General features: G+C 36.1%; 1 protein-coding gene and 1 long non-coding RNA gene across 5 annotated transcripts in view; both read right to left on the minus strand.

Moving 5' to 3' along the window:
- LOC310892625 overlaps nt 1-2,314 on the minus strand; it is a 48,813-nt gene extending 46,499 nt beyond the window's left edge. The window contains exon 1 of the long non-coding RNA XR_014578259.1: nt 2,217-2,314. This is a non-coding gene — a long non-coding RNA (uncharacterized lncRNA). The remainder of the gene's footprint in view (nt 1-2,216) is intronic.
- The window catches only part of ROBO1 (roundabout guidance receptor 1), a 697,351-nt gene that overhangs the window by 213,846 nt on the left and 459,791 nt on the right, over nt 1-23,714 (minus strand). The window lies entirely within an intron of this gene.

Consider the following 23,714-nt stretch of genomic DNA (forward strand, 5'->3'; position numbering starts at 1 on the left):
GCCAGACATTAAGACAAACCTGTCTCTGAGGTCTTGAGAGCATGAAAAAACTCTATGATAAAACAGATGCTTCCAAAGTGGGTTTTTTTGAACTATTTGTTAACCTTAGATTTTGGCTAAACTAACTCTCACCGGATGCTCACTGAATTCTCTCATGTACATCTCACTTGTGTTAGCGAGAAAAATAAAATTAAAGATTAAAGTTGAGGACAAGAAGTTTAAGATGAAAATGGAAGAAGACTTCAAAACATTAATAGGTCTATTTAGTAGACAGATCAATGGTTATCTATGGAAATGCTGTACATATTAAAATATACTATGCATATTAAAATGATGAAATTAGTTATTAATTACTTGGAAGATAAGAGTATAATCTGTAAATGTAATCTGTACGTATTAAATTGTGGAAGTAATTAGCAGACTATAACAAAAGTTCTATCTGTATTTTTAATTACCTTATTGTGCAAGTTCTTACTCCTGTTAATAAACAATCACATATTCTCAACACAACATAGAAAAACTTTTAATACCCCCTCCCCATTTTATTTTGTACAAAAAGCCTGTAATTTAGTAGTGAAAATAAGATTTTTTTCTAGTTACAAATACTAAAAGAGATTTTTGAAAGCTACTTCCTTATATGCTTTCTATCTTAATGACTTTCATCTCCTTTTGGCTGAGTAATTATCTGTTTTATTCCCATCCTTTAAGAAAAAAAAAAAAAAAAGGAAAAAAATGGAAGGGGAAGGTAGGAGGAAGCAAGCAGCAGCAAAGTAAAAATTCCAGAATCAGTAGTTTTTTCACCTGAAGGGAAAGGAGAAAGCAAGTTTTGGCTTTTTTTTTTTTTTAATGAATGATTGAGCTGTGAAGAAAATAAGTATATGCAACTCTACATATTTGATGTTTTATGCATCAACAATAGTACACCCAGATGCCTAGGTGCATATTTAATATTCCCAGGTGTTTTCCATTATAATTATCACCAATTATCACTCACAAATGTTTCCCACTTTTTTTTTTTTTTTTTTTTTATTCATTGCATGACAGGATCACATGAAGATTTCTCTCCTTTTGTTAATTCTCACAGCATAATCCTCCCAGCAAGGAGCTATTCAGCAGGACAATTCGCTCCCCCTTTAAAAAGATACCAGTCAGGAAGTCAGATATTGCATCAGGCAGATCTGAAACCAGACCACCCTCCCAGCCACCACATTAGATACCGTTCCTCTGGAACTTGCTACTAAAGCGCTAAAAGCCAAGGCTGCAAAAAATTGGTTCCAGCAGACAGGAATGGAAACATCTGACTTGTTCTTGCTGTGGTACACAGAATCGAGATTTTCCTGTCATCTCATATGAGTCCATGCTGTGTAGCCAGACAATGAGGCTATTCTAAGAATGACCCTGGTAAACTTTGGGATTATATCAAACTGCTGACTCAAAAATGGATTTGTTTATGTGCAAGTCGAAACATTATTTATGAATCCGATGGGAAATATCTTGCAGATAACTTTCCTCTCTAATTCGTGTACTAGGTTTTTCTCTTTTCAGAAGACTTTCCAAAAACTCCAGCTATCATGATCAAAATACAGCACTTCATTTTTCCGGTCCTTAAACCCTTCCACTCACACTGTTTTGTAAAACAGCTGACAAACCTATTCTACAGCACTGGCTTCAGCTCTGGTTTTGCTTTCTTCATGTGTTCAGGACAGAACCGAAGTCACTTTGCTACTACAAAAGGCATCAGCTCAGAGATGATGATTTCTTATTTTCCTTCCCATTACTTCATTAACAGTTCAGTTTCCATTGGCTTCATCCATCAGCTGTCCTCTCCACCTCTGTGTGCTTCTTTCTGTGTTCCTCTCAAGAAATGAGGCCCAGAAGGGGTTCAGTGCCATCATGCCAACTGTCTTGATCATTTAGCGCCTTACTAAATGAACACCTCGTACGTGGCATTTGCTAATTCCTAGACATACACTCCACCCTCCCTGAATAGGAGAACAGCAAATATTTGAAAAGTTACTTCATCTAAGAAATTCCACCCAAGTCCATTGTTTTCTGTAAGTCTCCCTATAAGATTTGTCTCTTTAAGACTTCATCTCTACAGGTCAAAGACACCCTGGTAGCTGCATAAACCAGGCACACTACCAAGCCCTCTGAACACCTCAGTAAATGACCAGCAACAGAAATTGTTCCTCTTCAGAAATGAAAAGTTACTATACCGGCTGGCTGCTTTCATACAAGTTGGTCTTTAACCGAAAACCAAAGCATTAGGATGCAGGCAGGAGAAACTGAGGTCATCTCAGAGCACCAAATCAATCTACAGGACAAGCCAAAGGAGTTGAATTAGAAATGAGAAAGATGTAATAGCTTAATTTGAATTAAACAGTTGGACTAAAAATTCTCAATTATACTTTGGAAAATACTCAATAGAATTACATATTCAGATTGATAATCAAGATATGTGAAGAAAGGTTACATAGATGCACGAGATGCATTCCCAGCCAGAATCTCTGCTTTTGAAGTTTCAGTCTTGTCAGCTGAACCAAGCAGAACCACCGTGAACAAAATGTTTGAGTCAATGACACTTCTGAGATGAAATGCGTCAATACAAATGCGAAGGGAAAACAAGGCTGTATTTCTTTTCTGTGAGCTGGACAGTCTCAGCACGACGTAAAGCTATTTATCCTTAGCAACATTTCACAGTAGTCGGATGGAGTCAGATAAAGTAATAGCTTCCCTATATTTAAACCAAAACTTTAGCCAAAGTTGTGGGAAAAAAAGCATTAAAAAAAAAAAAAAGGTGATGCAGATCATTCTGAGCAGGCAAGCTGTTCCAATGAAAACAACTAAACAAAACCTATTCCTGTCTAAAACTTGCTGTCTTCTCTTCATTGCAAGAACAGCTACCTTCTCCTTCTAATGACAATAAGATTAATTGTTGCAAATGAACCAGCTTTTATAATAGGAACAGCTGAGTTCAAATGTGAATTTAGCAGTAGACTTCTTCATTTCAGAGGAAACAGGCCAGGAATACTTGCATATGGAATACATTTTTTTACCATTTTGCTTGTTGCATACTGGATGAAAGCTTCAGAAGCCTCAGAATAACCACTTTAAGAGTGACACACTCTCAAACAGAAAATGCAGCCTTGAAGAAAGCAATCATCATAGAACTCACTGCAGATGGATTTCAAAATACAGAAGATTAAGCAAGGGGCATATATATACAGTTACAAACAAAACCATTAAAATGCCTCTCAAAAAAGAGAACAGGGACTCAGAGAAGGAGCCTTTCAAATTAAACTATATAAAATGGCAATTAAAAAGAAACTAGGCAACCATATCACAGTAAATCAGCTAGTCTTAATATCCAGAGCTGGATTGGAACAGACAACTCAAATTTTACTTGTATATAACAATTTTCTTTGAAGTTTAATGTCTAGAATAGGTATGTTTTGGGTTGTATCCAGTTCAGTAAATCCTCTCCCAGAGAACCTATTAACTTTACCTACGAACTTAGTTAAGCTATTAGCTAAGCCTCAGGTGCATCCGCAATATAGTAGGGTATATCTCTGAAACATCCATGCTAAAATTAAAGTTTGGTAAGAAAGCATGAATAACCATTTTGATTAATGAATCATTTTCTTTTTACAAATACACTGAAAATTAAGAACACCTGGAATCTGCAGGATGGCTCTGCACATAGAAATCATTCTAGTACAAATTCCATGAATGCACAAAGAATTTATCTTGCACTTTATTTGACAGAGGTGACTAAACTTTCTGACTGAGGTGACCAGGTTACTCAAACAGTTATCCAGACTTCCATTAGCATGAAACAAAAGAAATGTCTGGCCTCTGAAATCTTTTTTTTTTTTTTTTTTTTTAAGAATGATGGGCACCACAGATTGATCAGACATATACTGTAGATCAGCACACAGCAGAAACAAATGTTTCAACTGTTATCTGAAGTATATACAAAAAAGAATTGCTAGATGTCTTTAGTTGACAACACACATCATAAACATTTGAGAGTTACTCAACAAAATAGGCCTGTAAAAACTATTACAGTGCCACAGCAATTACTCTTTTTAAATGGTGAAATATCTCTATTGTAAAAAATTTGTAAAATAACTTATGTATTAGGGGTTCTTGATGCACGCTCCTCCACGTATATTATTATAAGACAAAGAAAAAAATATCAATCTTGTCAAAAGAATAAAAAGAAAAAAATATCAGGATTAAGTTCCTAACAATATTCATACATGAATAAAAATAGAGATTTAAAGTAGAATTTGAGTTGCAACATTAACTATAGCTTTCACAGTCAGGGACAGGCCAGTCAGAGACATTATCCATTCACACAAGATAAAAGGAAAAAAGTATGTTTGGTACATCACAGCTGTCTTCCATTACCTGTAATTATGCATGTTCAGACCAAGCTGGGAACAAAAGATACACTAGGAACAACAGTTAACCGCATGTTATAAGGCAACAGTGTAGTACACTTTCCAGCACGACATTCACTTGCAATGAAAAACAACGACCATCCCACTCACAGGATGTCAGTTTTGCTTTACATTGTAGAAGCTTTAATTACATACAAGTTAAACTGGATACGTTTTAGAAACCCCTACCCTTCTTGAAATACGTTTCTTGATACATTTCATTCAAAGATGTATTCTTATAATCACATACTTCATAACAACAGATGATCAGTACAGATGTTCTGGATTATCAAAGCTAGTCCTTAGTTCCAATACGAAGCATATAAACTTCCTAATAAATTTACTGAGATATGTCTTAAATTTATACTTTTACCACTAGTACTCCAACCAAAAAGCTGCTTCAAAGCCTCACATTTCATATAAAATTATAAACCCTTTTAAAAATTCTAGTCAGGTTTTATTTAAGATCATTTTGTATTCATTTCTTCTTGGGTAAAAACTAGTCTTCAACAGAGAGGTTCCTCTTCTACACCATTCACATTTTATTTTATTTTATTTTTTAGTTCTCAGTTTCACTAAGTTATGTTCTTACAGTTTCTTCTTACAACCACGGTTCATCATTCTCCCAGCCATTCTTGCAGCTCTCCCTCGCATCACTTCTAGTCTCATTTCACGTCCCTGGAACATCTGCAATAAAAGTTGTATACGGAATTGCAGATGAGATCTCACCTACACTTTCACCAACAGCACAAATGTTTCCTTAACTACTTAACAGTGACCACACATTTTTAAGTTGAGTCTCACCAGGTATCAGTTATCTTCTGATACCTTCATAAACCTTCTCATCTTCAGTCATTTTTAATTTGTAAGATCATTGATTGTATTTGACATTTCTACCATTCACCTTAAATGCAGGTGAATTCACTTTTTTCTGTTCATCATTCCAGTGCTAGATTACTAGCTTCGGCTGATACTGAGCTTAAAATTATTTCATCCTTTTTACAAGGTGAAGTCCTAATACAAGTATTTGGAGACTCATGATATCCATGGAGAAATGGAAGACAATATTTTAAAATTAAAATTATAAAAAAATATATAATTTAATGACAAATTGTTATGTCTTTCCCTTAAAATATGCTATCATTAAAAGGGTGAGGGAGGGAAGTATGATGAAACATTCACCTGTTAAATGAAACTCAATATACAAATAAACCAATTTCCAAATAGAGAATAAATGATCTTACACAGACCCCTTTCCTCTCACTTCTCTTCTACACTACTTGATAGTCCCACTGTCATATTCATTACCAAAACAAAATCCTGATGGTGAGGATTATGGGATATCAGGCCTTTGCAATGCTGGTTTGATCTCTTTTTCCTAACACCAAAATGCAGTAGTTCTCATCAGACTGCTGATAGAGGAGTAACATATTCAGAGTAGGATGCAGAAAAGCCACCTTGCTGAATAAAAAGTTTTAAGTCAGCACATTCAGCAGAAAGTTCCCTGTCATTAGGTAACAGAAATGCTGAGGAAAACAATCTTAAACCCCACCACTAAAGCAAGCACCTTTAGTTTCTCCCTTTGTAAGGACGATCCTAGCCAGCAGCTTACAAAGACACAAATTCGTAATAATGGATCATTACCATAAACCACAGACTAATTTAAAGACAGACTGGTCTTTTGGGGTTTGCTTCACTCTCTAGAACATAAAACCTCACACTTTTAAAGCTGTCACTGCTGTAGAGGAGAGGAAGATTTGTATGTAACACCACCTCTTTACAAGACACAATCCCAAGACATGTGGTCCTTTCCATTAAAGTCTGCCGTAGTTAGTGGTTTCATAAAACTTGGCCTATCCACTTCTTGAATTGTCCCAACTTCTGCTGCCACAAGTCAAACATTTTAAGTATCAAACATACTGAAAGAATTACAAAAAATAAAAATAAAAATAAAAACGTGTGAGATAACTATTTCTTCTCGTGTTTGAAGACAGTTTTACAGTTTTCCCACCAGAAAAAGATATTTCTGCTAACGCTATATACTTCAAACACTGCTTTTTAATACCAGCTTCTTTGTAGCTTTCCTTGCTATCGCAATGGGCTAAAAATACTTCTCTCTTCTTGCTATTTTACATGGTACTGAGCAACAGCCAACATGGTTTCTTTTTTGTGTAGATGACTTTCTAATTTATCCATCCAATTTTACTTTGAAATTTCAACTTTCCCATAAAATATTTCAGTACTGGAGGAAAAAGTATACAGATCTAAGGAAAAAGTATCTATTTTCAAAAGCTCTTTAAACATTAGATTACTTCTATAACCATTACATTAAACTATCAGAGTCGAGTAAAAAAATCTCTTCCCTTCTCATTTTCTTCAGTCTGAACACTCTCCTTCCTTTACAAAAGGAAAAACTGCCTGATAAAGAAATGTTATTCTTACACGTCTGATTTATTTTATTCGCCTTTTCAAGAGAACTAAGGTAACTGTGTGACTTTCAGAAGGATTTATTGTTTCGTTTGGACTATTATCTCCCCGTGGAGGTATCAGATTTTACTGTCTCTTTTCCTCCAAAAGAGAAATAGATGGGCTAGCTAAACTGTTAGATCTTTTTCTGGGTTGTCCACATTCTTTTGTCCATCGACTGAAACTCTGTCTGCAGTAGGATGCCTGGACCAGATCTCCCTTTTTTCCCAGGCTACTACATAAACTTTTCAATACCGCTGGGATCATTCAACAATTGCTTGAAAAGTTCATCAGTTTCAATGTTCCTTTCATGCTTCTATCCAGTTCTCATAGCTCCTTCTTGAGATTAAAAATCAGATACCTCAATAGCAGAAGCCTTGCCAAACTTCTGAATCAGCAAAATCTGATCTCCAAATACAGCGAAGAGATCTTCCTCTTGCCCACTGTGATTAAATCCTAACGAATTAATTTATCATTGTGCAATGCACCTGGCATACAGAACAAGCATTCGTCCCCTCAACGAGTGACTGTATGACTGTGCCATAGTCCCATGATTTTTCCTGCTGCAGAGACTTTGCTACTTTGTCATCTATGCTATTGGGAAACACTTGTCTGTCTCCTGGAAGTGTGCTAAGAGAACTGCAGGAGTTCTATGCATTAACTCACTATAACAAAATTCACTTTTTAACAAAAGCGCTTTTCTCTGGAATATTTTTAGTACTGGTATATTAGCAAGAAGAAAATTCTGAAAGGATATTGAAAGGTCCAAAGTGATAGAGTCTGATGTTACCTGTTTCAGTGGTATTCAGTATTGGCACGCACTGCCATTTAATATCAAGGTAAGGAGAACACATGCACCTGTGTTTTCATATCTAGTGCCCCAAATCTCTCTTTGCAACTCCATCTGCCATCTGACTCATCTTTTCATCCTTTTGTCTGCCTTCTTGGCAGCTGAAATGAACAGACAGGAATGTGTCCCCTCTCCCACTGCAGCATGGCTTTTCTGTGTTATGAATACAGTAGCTCTACCTCTGTGGGCATGTTTTGTACGCAACATGCCCTGCGAAAGGGTGTCATGAGATAATCACTCTGTGCTCTCACTGTGGAGAAAGAACAGAGTTAGAAAGCTGGGAAGAAGAAATTACAATGGCCCTGCTTCAAGCAGACAATGGAGCTGTAAGATTGGTTTTACCCCCACCAAAATTTCATTCTGTTTCTCACATCCTGGCAGATGATCACAATTACAAGTCTTTTTTTTTTTTTCCAAGCGCTTATCTATTTTAGCTACATGAAAACATGTTCTTACTTTTGCTATTGTAATCACTGTGCAGAACTTATAAAAAATAAGACTTACATGAAATGACATTAATCGACATCTTTACCTAGGAGAAAACTGATATTGGGGAATGGTAAAAGCCATCAAATAGGCAAAGGTTGCTGCAAAGAGGAAAAGCAATTCTCTGTATCCCTAGTGGACTGAACAGGGAGCAATGGATTTAAACTGCTGCAAGGAGAATTCACGGTAGACATTACGGAACAGAATAATGCAAGAGGAAACAGTGCAATCTCCAACATTGCAGGTCTTTAAAAAACAATTAGACATATTTACCAGGACTGATACGATTCAAGAGATGTGCTTTATGATTCTTCCTGATCAGTTGCGGTTAATGTTTCCTGTTTGCACTTTGTCCTAGGTTGACCATTCAGCTAGCTGAAAAATATGGCACTGATATTTACACTCACAATGAACATGGAGCTTTCAAACCCTCTCCATTCTCATATGCTGGGGAGATGAGATAGAATTATTAGGAAGGACAAGTTGGGTCATTAACGAAAAGAAGGTATAGTTCTCAACACAAAACTTTTAGCCTTTTTCTTTTCCTGAAGAGCAAGGAACTTGGAAACAAAATCCAATATTCTGAAGCGTGGGACAGCACATGTACCAAGACTTGGCATTTGAACTTCACTACACATAACTGATCATCTTTCAGATGGAAAACATCAGCTCCCTTTTTCCCTTTTTCTAGTACCACATGGGCTGCTTGTCTCCACTAGAGGGCAAGGAAGAAATCCCCATCTGTGCATAAAAAATATCAAATATATATATTTCTTAGCAACTCCCCGCTCCCCCCCCCCCCCAAAAAAAATAAAAAAAAAATTGCTATAGCTATAAAGAATTTAATGGCACCCACAAAACCTGTATCTGTGAATCTGGTCATTTTAATACCAATTCATTTATTTTTCATATACTTAATTGCTCCAGTGGCTAAAATCCTAATTTATCCATTATTTCTCAGTCATTGAGATGACATAGCTAACTTTTACTCATTGCTAACTTTCCACTTGGAATTTAAGACGTTGACAATATCATTCAATTTCACATTCTCATGGGGTCCCTTCCAAGTCATTATCTAAACTTCAGAGATAGAGGAATTGATACGTTGGTGTCCACATCCCTTACTCTTAGATTACTCTTTCTGTTATGTGAGATAATTCTCATCTTTCTTACTTATAACAATAAAGCTGTTTCTGTTACTCTTCTCATTCACCTCCATTACTACTCATGTCTTCAAATATAATTTGTTTAAAAAATGCTAGTATTTACACAATTCTCTTGAATTTCATTAGTATCAGATTCGCAACATTTGGTTATAACCACTATTTCTTAACTTTTCTTCACCTCTCATCATCTTCTGTTTTCGCACTATGCATGTTACTTGCATGTCTGCCTGTCTGTCTTCCTCCTAAGGCCTTATGAGAATCTCTTCCACACTTCAAACACATTCAATAATGGTAACAAAACATGGTGAATCTTTTTTTTTTTTTTTAATCAGAACAACATGGAAAAATCCAGTTTCATTTATGGAAAAGTCCACTCTGGACAATTTAAAAGCTGCAATTTGATTCCAATTACACCACTGTATATGCCAGATAGAATGTGAAGCTGTCACTGTAATTGGCAAGTTCAATATGAGACTCAAACACAGCAAATCTCAACTTTTATGATGCTTCATTTATGTATTTGTTGGTTCCATGGGTGATACAAAAGAAAATGCAGAACACTGTTATCAGAGACATTTTTTCAAGTATGTATTTTTTCTCGTATGTAATACTAGGGATATTTATGTGATAGATTAAAAAAAAAAAAGGCTTCCAATGACTTTCCAGTGCAAGTGCTTTTCGATAATGCATCTCCCTCTGACACCACCATTATATAATCACTTTGTCCAAAATGCTTGTCATTCTGTAGAAAATTAACCTCCTTTGTATTTTAAACTTGACAATTCAGAGTGTCTTTGTCAGTGTTTATTACTCAAAACAAAATTAAAGCATAGCTCCTTTATAATATACTATTGGATATAACATCAGAATGAGTGCTATAAAACACACCTTACTGAATATTACTTTTGGGGTCAACGACCAAGATAGTGAAAAAATTGTTGCCCCATCACAAATACCACTGGTATGGTGCAATGCCTTTACTTATTTATTGCATGCTGTAAAGTGATTTGGTAAGAATTTCATTGTGTATTTAGGTTCAATTTCACATTTGTTTCCACCTAGTGGTCTGGCCCAAATACAAGGTTAAGAAATATGCAAGCAAAACCTAAGAAGCATGTTTGATCTTATAAAAATTCATGAATATTGTTACCACATGCTTTCTTCACACACAAAAAAGAATCTAAATACCATCTGTGCAAGATAGTCTAATTAGGGGATTAGGACCACAGAAGTTCTGTTAGCTCACATGTTCAAGCGCCTGCTTCCTCGGCCACTCAAGAAAAAACATAAATGAAGAACAGAAAAAGGACAGCAGCACCCTATTGGATTCATTGCAGACATGAGTTAACAAACCTTACAGAATTTAGTTGTCCAACTCTACCCACGGGAGTTTCCTTTTTTTTTTTTTTTCCTTGATGTATAATGCCTGGCCCAGCACAAGGCTTGTGAATAAACTTGGCACCAGATGAATCACATTTTAATAAGTTCAAATGATATTCTGCAACAGACTGGTATTTAATGGCTGCAGCACACTACAGGGACCAATTTTTCAGGATTTGGCATCAACAATAGAAAACTAAATGATAAAAGCACATAAGTAGTTCTTAAACAAAATAAATGAGGTATAAACATAAGTAAAGGCTGTACTGAATATATAAAAAGAGTCTGACTACACATAAAACCCAAGATCTATTTGGAACCAACTAATTTTAGAAATAGAAGCAAAACATACGAAGCAATCTTCTATTAAAACAGAGTCACTAACTCACAGGCTTCACCATCAATTTAAAACCGTTTCTGTTTACGACATCGTTTTTCTTAATCGCAGGATAATTTATGAATGTTAGTAACAACACACAACCAAAAACCTTAAAGGAACATCAGATCTTTGTATTCTGAACACTAATTCTGACAAGTTTCAACAGTTTATATCGTATTCAACAATTTGGCAGCAATTTGTAGAGCTAAGCAACGAAGTCATTCAGAACAACGCATGCAATACATTTCATTCTTTTTGGCTCACCGAATACTTACGAACAGATGGGTTGTATTTATTTAACTTATTTCATGCATTTATTTTTTCATTTTAGTTTTTACCATTTCTGTAGCTGCTGCTGATAGTTCACTGACAAAAAAAAAAAAACAACAACGTAAGACTTGTCAGGAATCACAGTTATAAAACTAGTCTGTTTCTTTACTGAACACACATGTACATCTTATCTGTCATGGACTTCAATACTTGTTTTCTGAAAACATTTTCCAGTTCGGAGCCAAGTTAGAATGCCTTTATAGGAGTAGCATGTATTTCCAGACTACAGAAATATTAAATGTAATGCCTAAAGTCATATCTCAATGGTATAGCCAGGAGAATGCCATACAAAAAGTCAAAGTGATACACCAAAGTTGTCCAAGGTAAATGAGCAAAAAGGGAACTTCAGGTCTCCAGAACCCCACAGTCACATTCCCATGGCAAGATCATTTTATTGTTCAGATAGACTGCAAGCTCCTTTTAAAAGCGCTATTTAGGAATAAAGATGGTCGCTTTTGTACTGCAATTAAGCTGGAGAAGGAAAAGTCTGAAGTCAGTAAATGTTAAGGCATGCAAAGTGATTATGGCCTTGAGTGTTATTTTGATTTTCAATGTTATCCCATGCTTAGTCAAGTACTGCTGAGGAGGATCAAAGTCTGATTAAACAGAATAAAGTTTTAAAGCGATTTGGTAAGGTATAGCTGGCCATCCAGAAAAAAAGCAATCCATACACATAAACTATTAATGTGGCTTCAGTAATTAATAGTCTCTCTGAAAAATCGGGGCTCTACTAACTTTACTGAAAAGATCTGCTTTGATTAAAGTTTCAGTAAATTCACTAAAACTATAAATTTAATCAAGTCACCCTTAAGTAACTGGCCAAGCCAGAATGATTGACCTTCTCACAGCATAATGATCTTTGGTCTTCCAGCTGAACTATACAAATACTGGAGAAAGAGAAAACTCTACACAATGTGAGGAGCAGGCTCAACATGTTCAAAGCCATAGCTCTCACTTGTTAAAGACTCATATTCGCTCTCCCATCCTGGCCACTCTGGTGTCTTCTTAGACACTGTCTTCTGCGATGAACTCGTGCTGCCAGCAGATGTGAGGGTGCAGCTTACTCAGTTTATGAATGGTTGCCAGAAGAGATTTGCTGCTTCAGGCTGCAGTAAATTAATCCCAGCAGAGGCAAGGTTTATTTGCTTCTCCAGTAGTTTGAAGAACATATTGATGGCATAATTCTGAGCAAGACAAAGGACAACTGAGCACCAGAGATAGCCACAGAAAAGCCAGAGCTCTGTTGGAATGCTCTTTCAAGTCCACTTTACCTACAGGGTATTCACCTCAAACTCCACTTACCCTTTGCAACATACTGATGTTTGCTCTTCCTGTGTTTACACAGAGAAAATTGTTACTAACATTGTATATATACATTTAAAGTCAATGGCACAAAGCTAGACAGGGGGGGCAATAAGATCAAACAACATACAACCTAAAGAACCTTTTTCGAAAAAAAACCATAAAAACAGAAGAAAATGATTTTCAACAAAAAGTCTTTCAAGATGACTGCTATTCTTAGACATTCATCTTCTGCAAGGTTATTTTATTTAATTATTTATTTATTTTACATCCATAAAATAAAATATAAAATAACAAAGGTAGAGCAACTTTGCTTCCATTTTCAGTGTCTCACCTAGAAAACATGTCTTGTTCTGCATTGGAACAGTGAAGCTTCCCTCCCTCTCCTGAGAGCCAACTCACTGCTACAGAGCCAAGGTGGCACTAAATTGTAATTTTTCTCTGCTTGCTTATGAGCCAAAGAACTGCTTTGAACTGGGCATTTCCTACATTGTTTCCCTCTCTATCTTTTGCCTACCGTAATACATATATTAAAATAGCTAGTTTATCTATATCACAACAAAATTCTACCAGCTGCATGAAAAAAGCCATCACAGGAAGATGTTTGCTTTTAAACTTAGCATGATTATTTGAAACATGTTTTTAGCTGGATAGCAAAAGTCAGAAACACAGGAGAGAAATATCAAGCACTCACTAGAAACGCTACACATCTAATTGAAAAAGCTCAAAAATAATGCACATATCAAGGAAACTCCAAAATGATCCTTCAAATCAGTGGTAATGCATGTGATAAGGCACTTCTTACCAGCAACGTTATTTCCTACTGTGATCATCAAATCTTTACTGCCAGTGGCAGTGTTCAAGTGCTAAACTGTAAGCCAAGCAACAGAGAAAAATTTTGCCTGCATATATACATGAATTTTCTACACCTAAGTTAACACAAATCCTACACAAAGTCTGTATTCGTGAGCTATTTAACAGTATAATATTGAACTTGTACAATATTTTCTGTTTCTGGCTGGATTTTTTCAGCCTTCTCAGCAGTTCTCTCTCTTTTTTTTTCCTTTTTTTTTTTAATTCCATTCTAGACTTGAATTTTAGCTTTCCACGGACACTTATAAAAAAATAAATTAGAATTACTGAGCAAAAGTCTCTGCAAGACACCGTAAGAGCTTACATGTGGGCGGAAATGAAAATAAAAGTTGTCTGTAACATAATGTAAAGGCGAATTTTAATTGTCGGTGCAGATAAAAAAATATTGTCATGTTTACTGATAAATACAGTATTATTAGTCAAAGCCAGAAGCTTTTGGAATATATATACATATATATATATAAATAAAAATCTCAACTGGCCTTGAAATAACCACTAACTCAAACCAGCAGAATATTTAGAAACCTGTTGAAAGTTGTTATTTTTAACTCAAAGTTTCTACAGAAAAAAAATACCCCAGAAGTGAGCTGGAAACTAACTGTTTTTTTCTTCCCTGACTGTGCCAAACATACTTTTCACTTCTGGTTTTACACTCATCCTAATTGAACTGCTCGTTACAGACTCTGCCAGGCTGGGCTCTCTGATTTTTACTATTTCATATTACTATTTTCTCAGAAATACAGCATTAAAAAAATCTCTCCGGATAGATAAATGAACTATTTGCAACTGGAACAAATCTACTACATTTTATTTCCTCCACAACTGCTATTAAGAGTCCCACATTCATGTCTTTGCCATTGCAGGCCTTAGCAGGGCCTAGCAGCAATGTCAAGTGGTGGTACTCAAGCCTCGCAGTAGGAGCAGGAAAAGTGAGCTAAGTTTGCTTTATTGTTACTGACAGAAGAATCCCCAGAAAATACAGTCACGAGAAGATGGCTGCAGAATGGCAAGCACCAGAACTGAGTTGTTTACCAGAACCACGGATCCAAGTAAAGGACACAGAAGCAAAACACTGCTGACTTTTTTCCCCTCTCCCAACGGTAAATTTATAAGGGATGGAGTTAGGCTAAATTGATAAAACGTTTACTAGAAAAAGTCAGAGGGAATAAAATCCATGAGCAACAACAGAAGCGTGGGAGAATTTCAGCACATCTCCCTGAAGCTCACTTCTAGTAAGTCATCAGTTCTTTAACATTAATGATGTACCACATTTCCTTTTAATAGTTCTTAAAATACCACATTTAAACTGCCTTAAAAAAACAAAACAAAACAAAACACTATGTTTACTTCACTGGCAGACAATTCTATACCGAGGTTCTTGAGGCTTCTGCATCGTTGGGAAAACTGGTCCATGCAACGGACCCAGCAGGCTATCTGAGTAATGAGAGCCCAAGGCAACAGAGGGTCTGAAAGACTCAAGGATGGTGTAAAGCCATTTCAGTTTGACTCCAGGCTGTGTTCTTCACGTGCCTTTTTGAACTCTCTTGAATATTTAAAAAATGCCACATGTTATAATTCCTTTTGTTGTTTCTCCACTAACCTCTACAGCGCAAACATCTCTTACCTGCAAATCATGAGAACACAAAAAAACTTCCTTGCAGAACTAGGGTAAAGGTCCATGTTGCTCAGTGTTAGACCCCAGTAACACCTTTAAGGGACTTATTATTTTCCTAATCACAGAGCTCAGCTCCAGCAGCCAGAAACTGTGAATTTGAAAGGGTTTGGATCTGGACTTAGATATTTAGTAGCCATCAACATATCTGTCCCTCATCAGTACTTCCTTTTGGAATTTTTTTATTACTATATTGAACCAGGGAAGCCATTTTATCAGGCTGTAAGAACAGGCTGAAATTCGGAAAGTTGATAATTTTCTTTTTTTTTTTTTTCCAGAACAATTAAGCAAAATAATGCACCGCTCTCAGTTTAATGGGACAAACAAAACAGACACAAAAATAATTTTCTGACAGTTGTCTTAGAAACCATGTAATCTTTAAAAAATACACTCTAATTAGAAACGATAACGAAAAAGGAGCAATGGATTTTGCTGGATTGTCACATGCAGGCTGTCAAAACATAAGAGCTTAAAAGACATACTTTCCATGCCCATGCCCTTAAGCCTTTTCTTTCTGATAATAACTGTTTAATCTGGCCAAATGAGCAAAGTCTTCCCTTCCTAAGCATTTCCAGAAGGAAAATTACCTAAGCTCCTCCTCGAACACAGCTTTTAAAAAATGTTATCATGATTGTTATTCCAAGGAAAAAGAATTTTCTTGATTTACGTGGAAGTAGTCAGTTAATAAAGCATTTATCACAGGCCTTTGCAACAACCATTTCTTATACCAGAAATTTTATGACGTAACCACTACTACAGGGGAAGATGGGTAGACAATGGAGACAAGAGAAAGGTTCTTCATCATAATTGTATGGCTATCCTCTCCCACTTTCTTTAAAAACAAATATACAAAGAAACAGGAAAAACACCCACAGAAGCAACACAGACAAACAACCTGATGAAACTAGCTGGGCTAACAATGCAATGCTATAATGCTTTACACAGTAGAATCATTCAAGATGTTCCCAGAGGTCTTTCAGAAGAGAGAAAGGAATCTTTTTTTTTTTTCTTCCAAGTTACTGTCGAACACATAGAAGTTAAAACTGAATAATTTGTTTCAAAAAAAGGAGTTTTAATTGAAGGTGTGTCACCCGAATAGTATACTGTTATTTATAGGCTTAACTGCCAGTATGACTAGAAGAGGTGACTGCTACCAAAAACCCTCTGGTATCTCATGCTAGCCTAGAATTTCGTCTACTGGAGCTGACAGAATTACTGCAATGAAAACCCCTCCATAAAATCCCCTCAGCTCAAGAACAGATTCTGAATAGTAATTATGCCTATCCCTGCCCAAGCCAGGACCTTTTCTAGCAAATCATACTTATTTTCTTATTTCTTTTCTATTAACAATACGACTGTTTCTGCCATTGGTTTATTTGCAATATAGAAGAATAGCCTCAAACACATCTGGAAAGTGCCATGCAGATATTCCCTTAGAATGGGCAAAATTAATTTTAAAACATCATTTCAACAATCCAGGAAAATTCTGAAGGTCCTTAAGGAGCAATAACTAATCTGAAACAAATAAAGAAACACCAACTTCTCCAGACCTTTACAGACTTTTAACCTTCCTACAATCTTGCTTTGCTTCTTAAATTTATTGCAGACAATAGAAAAAGAACACCAGTTCTTCAGTTGTATTCTTGGAGACAAGAAGAGTCATTTAAATGCCTTATCAACATTTGGGGAAAAGCCTCCCTTTCAGAACCAAGTTCCTACTACTTCCATTGCGGTTCCACTCAAACAGTGGGCACTATTATTAATTAAAGCTAGCCAGCCAGATTTATAGCGTGGGCTCTGTTTGTTGTTTTAAATTGTTGAATATCAATTACCTTATTATTTTGTGATTAGCATGAAACACATACATCTATGTCTTGTGGCTTTTGGCAGCGATTAAAAAAAAAAATCAGCAACTTTGCATACGGCTGTAAAACAGCATGTTTCCAGGCATTTTTAGCGCTGACTAGAGCCATTCTCAATCTGCTCACCAGCATGAAGTTAATTAGGAGAGGCATGAAGCTTATGGTTGGGTGCAGAAATCAGCAATGGAGCAAAATTCCCCCCTTTTCTTTTTTGGCTTCAGCCAGTAATTGCCACTGTATCTGCATGTTTTTTTCTTGTTGTTGTTTTTGAAATGCTTTCACTGTTAACTATCAGCTTAAGCTTTAACTTTGTATCTTATCCAATTTTCTAAATCCTTCAATGAATGCAAGTCGATGAACCCATGAAAACAGAGAGCTAATTATGCAGAGCTCAGTGAGGTAGTACAGTATACTAATTTAAAGAAAATCCTGTTTTGGACACAGCCTTCACAGCCTTGGGATTCCTTTATCAACAGTCCCTTTTTGAGCAGTGAGACCATTTATCTTATTCACAGAATACCAAAACAAGCTTGTGTTGCAACACAGCAACAGCTTACAAGAATATCCACATGAGAGGGAATCTCCCCAAATGTTTTGCAAGACTCTGGCATGATTACACTGCACAGAAGAATAAAATGTTGGATAAGTGGATTTCCTCAAGGCCCCGCCTGTTTTTCTTACTGTAACAAGATCATGGCAGAAATGAAGGAATAAGATAAAGCAGAAGTAGATAGGAACATATTTCTACCAATCTCCCTCATAATATGTTTATATATTTCATTCCCTACATGACATTAGATCGGGGATTTATTAGGGAAGAGGACACATTAAACAAACAAACAAGTAATCCAGGAACTGATGAAATTCAAGACTCCCGTGATCTTTGTTTTGCTAACTAAAGAGGGATTTGCTTGTCTAGGCCAGCTTCCACAGATAAAGGACTCTCAGCTACACAGCATTACTTGTTATCCCTGCCTGCTATGCCTCAAAACACATGTACATATGCGTTCCAGTTTAGACCAGTCTGCTTTTGAAAGGAGTCCCAAACATCACCACTTTGTGCACTTCAGTGTGCATCACACAGCAGCAATGCAGTGCTGGAGGTGGACTCTGGAACAGGCTGCCCAGGGGCTTTGCGGAGTCTCCTTCTCTGGAGACATTCAAAACCCGCCTAGACATGTTCCTGTGTGACCTGATCTAGCTGTTCCTCCTCCGGCAGGGGGGTTGGACTAGATGATCCTTCAAGTCCCTTCCAATCCCTAACATTCTGTGATTCTGTGACTCCTTTCAGATGAAGCTAAGACAGTCTCCTGTAGAGGACCTAACATCATTCAGGTCAAGCATCTGAATGTGAGCTAGTTTAAAAAGCCCGGAAACCCATAAAGAGCTGATGTTAGGACTTTACCAGAAAGCCTTCTGCTCTTGATTCCAAATCCTATTCCACTGCAAATTTCTTAACACCTATATAATCACAGTTTTTGCAGCATGTCCTGTGGAGTATGTTGGCACAGTCTAACTAAAGGAAGTTGAATCTCACATCCTGTAAAATTTTCAACCAAGGAAACAATAGCTAAGAGCAAGAGAACATGTGGGAGGATGGAGTAACAGTAGTTCAGATGATAAACAACAGTACAAGGCTTGGGATATCCCAAGTCAGCCATACCTCCTTCTCTTCCTAAGAAAAAATAAAGAAATACTGTAGCGGGTCTGAAAACTACCATCACCTCTTCTGACACGGACTTCGATTTCAATCGAAAGCACTTCTTCACAAGTGCTGTGGGTTTACCACATTCAAAAAATGGCAGTTTCATTAAGTTAACCTTTTCCTCATTATTCTCCTTCTCAAAACAATTCTTTGGAAGAGCATTCACATTCTTTGGATTATTAACTCCAAGCAATACGGAATGCAAAATATTGAATTTCAGGACACTTGAGCTTCAACAGCAACCTTCAGAAGCAAAATCTATTTTGCATGTTGCTGCCTCTTTCATCAAAGTGTACTTACAAGTACAAAACAGGGCATACAGTTTGAAACTGGATACAAGTTCAGGCAAAGCCAGAGGATATTTCAGGACTTCATAATTATAGCATACCATCATGTCAAATTCACATTAAAACATAATCAGGACATTAACATTTTGATAGATAAATACAAAAGATGAATTTTTATAATGGGCACATCAATCTAATAGTGGTATGTCTGAACTTTTTTCTACTTTGAAAAAGATTCAAAGATACAGTCAATGTATCACAAGCGAAAATTAAAATGGGAAAGTCATGCAGCCCTTTAAGCATGCAGGTTTCCAACAGGAAAAAAAAAAAAAGTCACCAACAGAAAACCAACAGACTAGAAAAGGTGAAAGGAAACAATTTTAGAGTTACAAGCTATAACATCCCCTCCCCCTTTTTTTGTTGTGCATTGTTTTTGATTAAAAATCATCCTGAGAAACTTTTGCAAACAAATGCAAAGATTTATATATATATACACACACATTTATTTACTGAATATTCAAAACAAGAGATCACTTTAGACTGCTGGACTGGGAGACAAAATGAACAGAGAAGCAGCTGTTTTTGTTCTGTTTCCTCTTTTTACACATATATATACTCAAATCAATGTTAGAAGAACTTGGAAGAAGAAAAAATTAAAGAGCACATCCCTGAAGCTATGAAAGTTTTTACTATATCCCATATGCTCAGGTTCTAGTGGAAAAAAGACAGTGATGTTTGCTAATTCTTCTGCAGGTAGAAGTAAACTTTCATATACATTCTCAAGACAATAATATATGATGTATCAGTTGCTAAGAAGGAAACACCTATAACTATAGACACAAATTCCAGCAGTAATATTTTTGCCTATAATTTTGATCATAATGAAGAAAAACAGAATTTGAGTTATATACAAATACAGCATAAAGTACTTTGTAAGTACACATGGTAAAAACATGCCTGCACTTTACTGATCACAGAAAAAATACATTTTCAGACTGCAATCATTTCTAATTAACATTTTTTTTTAAAGATATTTCTTTATTCTCACAATTACTTTACAACAGACTACCAAAAGGAAGGAGTTAAGCTGCTAACTGGTAAAGTGAGGAAGATATCAACTTCTCAGCATTCTGAAGCAGTTTTCTATATTCTAACTACACTGTCACCTAAAGACTTAGAAGGCAATTGACTTCACTAGGTAGCCACTAGTTCATAGCAACCATTTTACTTTCAGTAAGGAGCTACCATTTTAAACCGATTTACCTTTATATATATATTATATAATTATAATATATATATCTATTATATAATATATATATAATTATATAATATATATATTCATATATATACACACACACACATATATATATGTAAAGACAACTAAAAATGAGGTTTACTAAAGTAGAGATCACAGAAAAACTTTTAAAGGAGTACCAATGCTATCCTGTTTTGCATTGGCTTTGCCCTGTCAATGGGATGAGTTGTAGAAGATTGCTCAGAACATTAACTGAGGCTAAGAAACTAAAGTGTGCTCCAAAGGCAATAAAAGACCATACTCTCAAAGGGTTGTCACAGCGGTTTGTTTTATAGAAGTAGAAGCGTACGAACAACAATGAGTGAGGAACGCTAATTTGTGCAATGGTGAGAGAAGTACTGAATTCATATACCCTCAATCATTACATCTACACACTCTTCTCCAAGTCTGAAACAAAATCTGGGAAAAGCCCATTTCCCAGTCTTAACCATTTAGTGATCTACCAACCGAAGCACATGATCCATTGTGACAAAAAAGATAAAAATAAAATGAAGAAAGGAGTCTTCAGATGACACACGGAAAGCAGCCAGGGTCCCAAGCCCAGCAGCCTGCACAAATCTCCTCAGCCAGGAGCGAGGCCTGCCAAAGGCTCTCAGTGCCCCCAGGGGTGTCGGTCAAAACCACCCGGCCTGCGTCCCCATAATCAATTAGCTGAGGGCCAAGTTAGCCCTGGAAGGGAATAACTTAAAGAGGATGGGAGGGGGGAAACGAAGGGCGCAGGACAAAGCCATCTCTTGCACTGGAAGAGCTTTTCATGTGCGTATGTGCGTTGGCAATTGTTCTGCGAGCGAAGAGTCACATTAATCAATGTTCAGGGCTGCTTTAAACACAGGAACACAGAGCCGCCTATTCAGCGGTGATTTATGACGGGGCCCAACACGCAGTCAGTGCGGAACAAGTTGGAGCTTTGGAAGCTGCCACCAACAGACAGGAGAGTGGGGATGTGACAGGGGCTGCACGAAGGCGCAGTCAAATCTGCTCCACGGCGCTGCCACCAACGGGAAATGCAGTGTTGGCAATCACCTCGACAAATAACCACAAAGTCTCCCAAGGGACTCAGTGCCTCATTTTGATTAGCAGAATTCTGTAATTGCTGCAACTCCACAAAATTAAAGCTCACACAGTCATGAATACTTCCATTATACATACATAATGCCCTAAATGTCATTTAGAAGTGCCTGGAACTGAGGTTATAAATTAAGATATCTACACCTCCCTCAGAAGGCTGTGAAAATTTTCAAGCTGTGTGTCCTTACACAGAAAAATAAAACCAAGTTTTCAGTGTTCTCACAGTCTCAGAATTCTTGAAGAAGTCCCTTTAACTTAAACCAGAGATGGAAGTTTCAAAAACATCACTTGTTTTGATGAAAAAGGAATTTCCATTTAAAATTTTATCCAAAATTACCTCTGAAATTACCTCTTCTCTGGTTATATGCTTATGTCCCACAGTAAGTTTTACTATCTTCTCAAGAAGTTCAGTCCTCGTAAACATTATTCAGTAAAAGAGGAAGGAGAAAAAGCTCTGACCATAAATAAATTAAACTCTTATTTTCTCTCATGAAGAATGTTAGAGTGATCACACTTTATTTTATTACAGGACAATTAACGTTTTAATTTTATCTTACTATGTACAGATTATTTTTTTAATCAAAAATACTACTGTAGATAACCTCACATCTAACTCTTTTACATAAGATACAAATTACTGTAATCTGAATGGAAAAAATAGAAATTACATGCTAGAATTCTTAACAAGCTTGTATTACATAAAGAAGAAACAATGAAATTGTTTCAGTAAGAAAAAGGAAATCACTGCAATACAAAATACAAAGAGCACTATAATAGCCAGAGGTCACAAGTTTAAGAGTGTACCCAATAAGCTCTGAAAGATACGTACTTCGGGCTGGTGTCAAAGTGCCATCTGTGCACTGTATGTAAATGCAAATGTTGTTTGTGATCTGTCTGAAAACCCAAAGGAAATATAACCAGAGTTTATGGACAATTACACTTTGTCTGCTATTTCTAGGAAATTTAGGATTGTGTTCCACATTCAAGGAGTGAAAGGAGAAAACCTCATGATTTCTTGAATAATCATCTATTTTGCATTGAAGGATACAACCTTTCTGATAATTCTTCTTTAACACTAACACACATGCATGCACACATGCATACACACACTCTTCAGTGCCTTGGTTGGCAGTGGAAAGAACAGTACAAAACCAGATGTAGATTTTGACTGTACAGCATTAAACCCATTAATAGTACACTAACTGTATTTGCTTCAGTCTATTGGTACCCTTAAAATAAAATAAATAAAAAAAAAAAAAACTACACCACACACTCTTCTTCCCAAATTCCACATTATCTGAGCCAACATTTTCATCCAAGTAAAGCTCCCTGATTTTCAAGGTCTGGTCCTCAAAATACTTTTATTTTCATGAAGTTTTATGGAAGCACTTTATTGCATATCCTAAACAAATACGTCCTAGAAAATCTGAAAACTTTTCCTAAAGAAATAGCTTTACATTTCAGAACCTAAAGAGATTCTAATCCACACATTCACATCTAAAGATTCCCTCCAAAATTAAAAATATTTTATAAAAAGAACTATTCTCTATGCTTTTTATTTCTAAGTTTCACTTGAAAAAAAAAGTAAGCAAGTATAATAGATAAAACAATACAGCTTTATTTTTTCTTTTTTTTTTTTTTTTATTTCATTATAAGTCTGTTAAATGAGACTGCTAAAGTTACAGCATTCTGAGCATTAGGTTTCAGTGCAAAGGCTGGTTAGCATAATACTGTGCTTCAATTGACATGAAGGTTTAAAATGTTCCCCAAAGCAAGGAAAACAGAATCACAAAGTCAAAAGTAATTCAAAGTTTATGGCATTCTCTAAAATGACCTAAGTGAAAAAGTACTCATAGAATTTGGCTATGAATAGTTACATTACACATTTAGTAGTAAATCTATACACACACATACATACACATTTTTACATACCACAACAGAGGAAGCATAAAACAAAATATAGCAATTAAAAAATAATAATAAACATGACTTACAGAAACTACAAAAATTTACCTTCGTGAGGAACAGCAAATTTAGGTCTTATAAAGCATTGGAAGAAAACTGGTCTGTAATCATATTTGCAAATGATGTGGAGTCAAGGAGAGTAAAAGCACTGAAGAATAGAAGC

The sequence above is a fragment of the Anser anser genome, assembly GCF_964211835.1.
Source record: "Anser anser genome assembly, chromosome: 1".
NCBI classification, from domain to species: Eukaryota; Metazoa; Chordata; class Aves; order Anseriformes; family Anatidae; genus Anser; species Anser anser.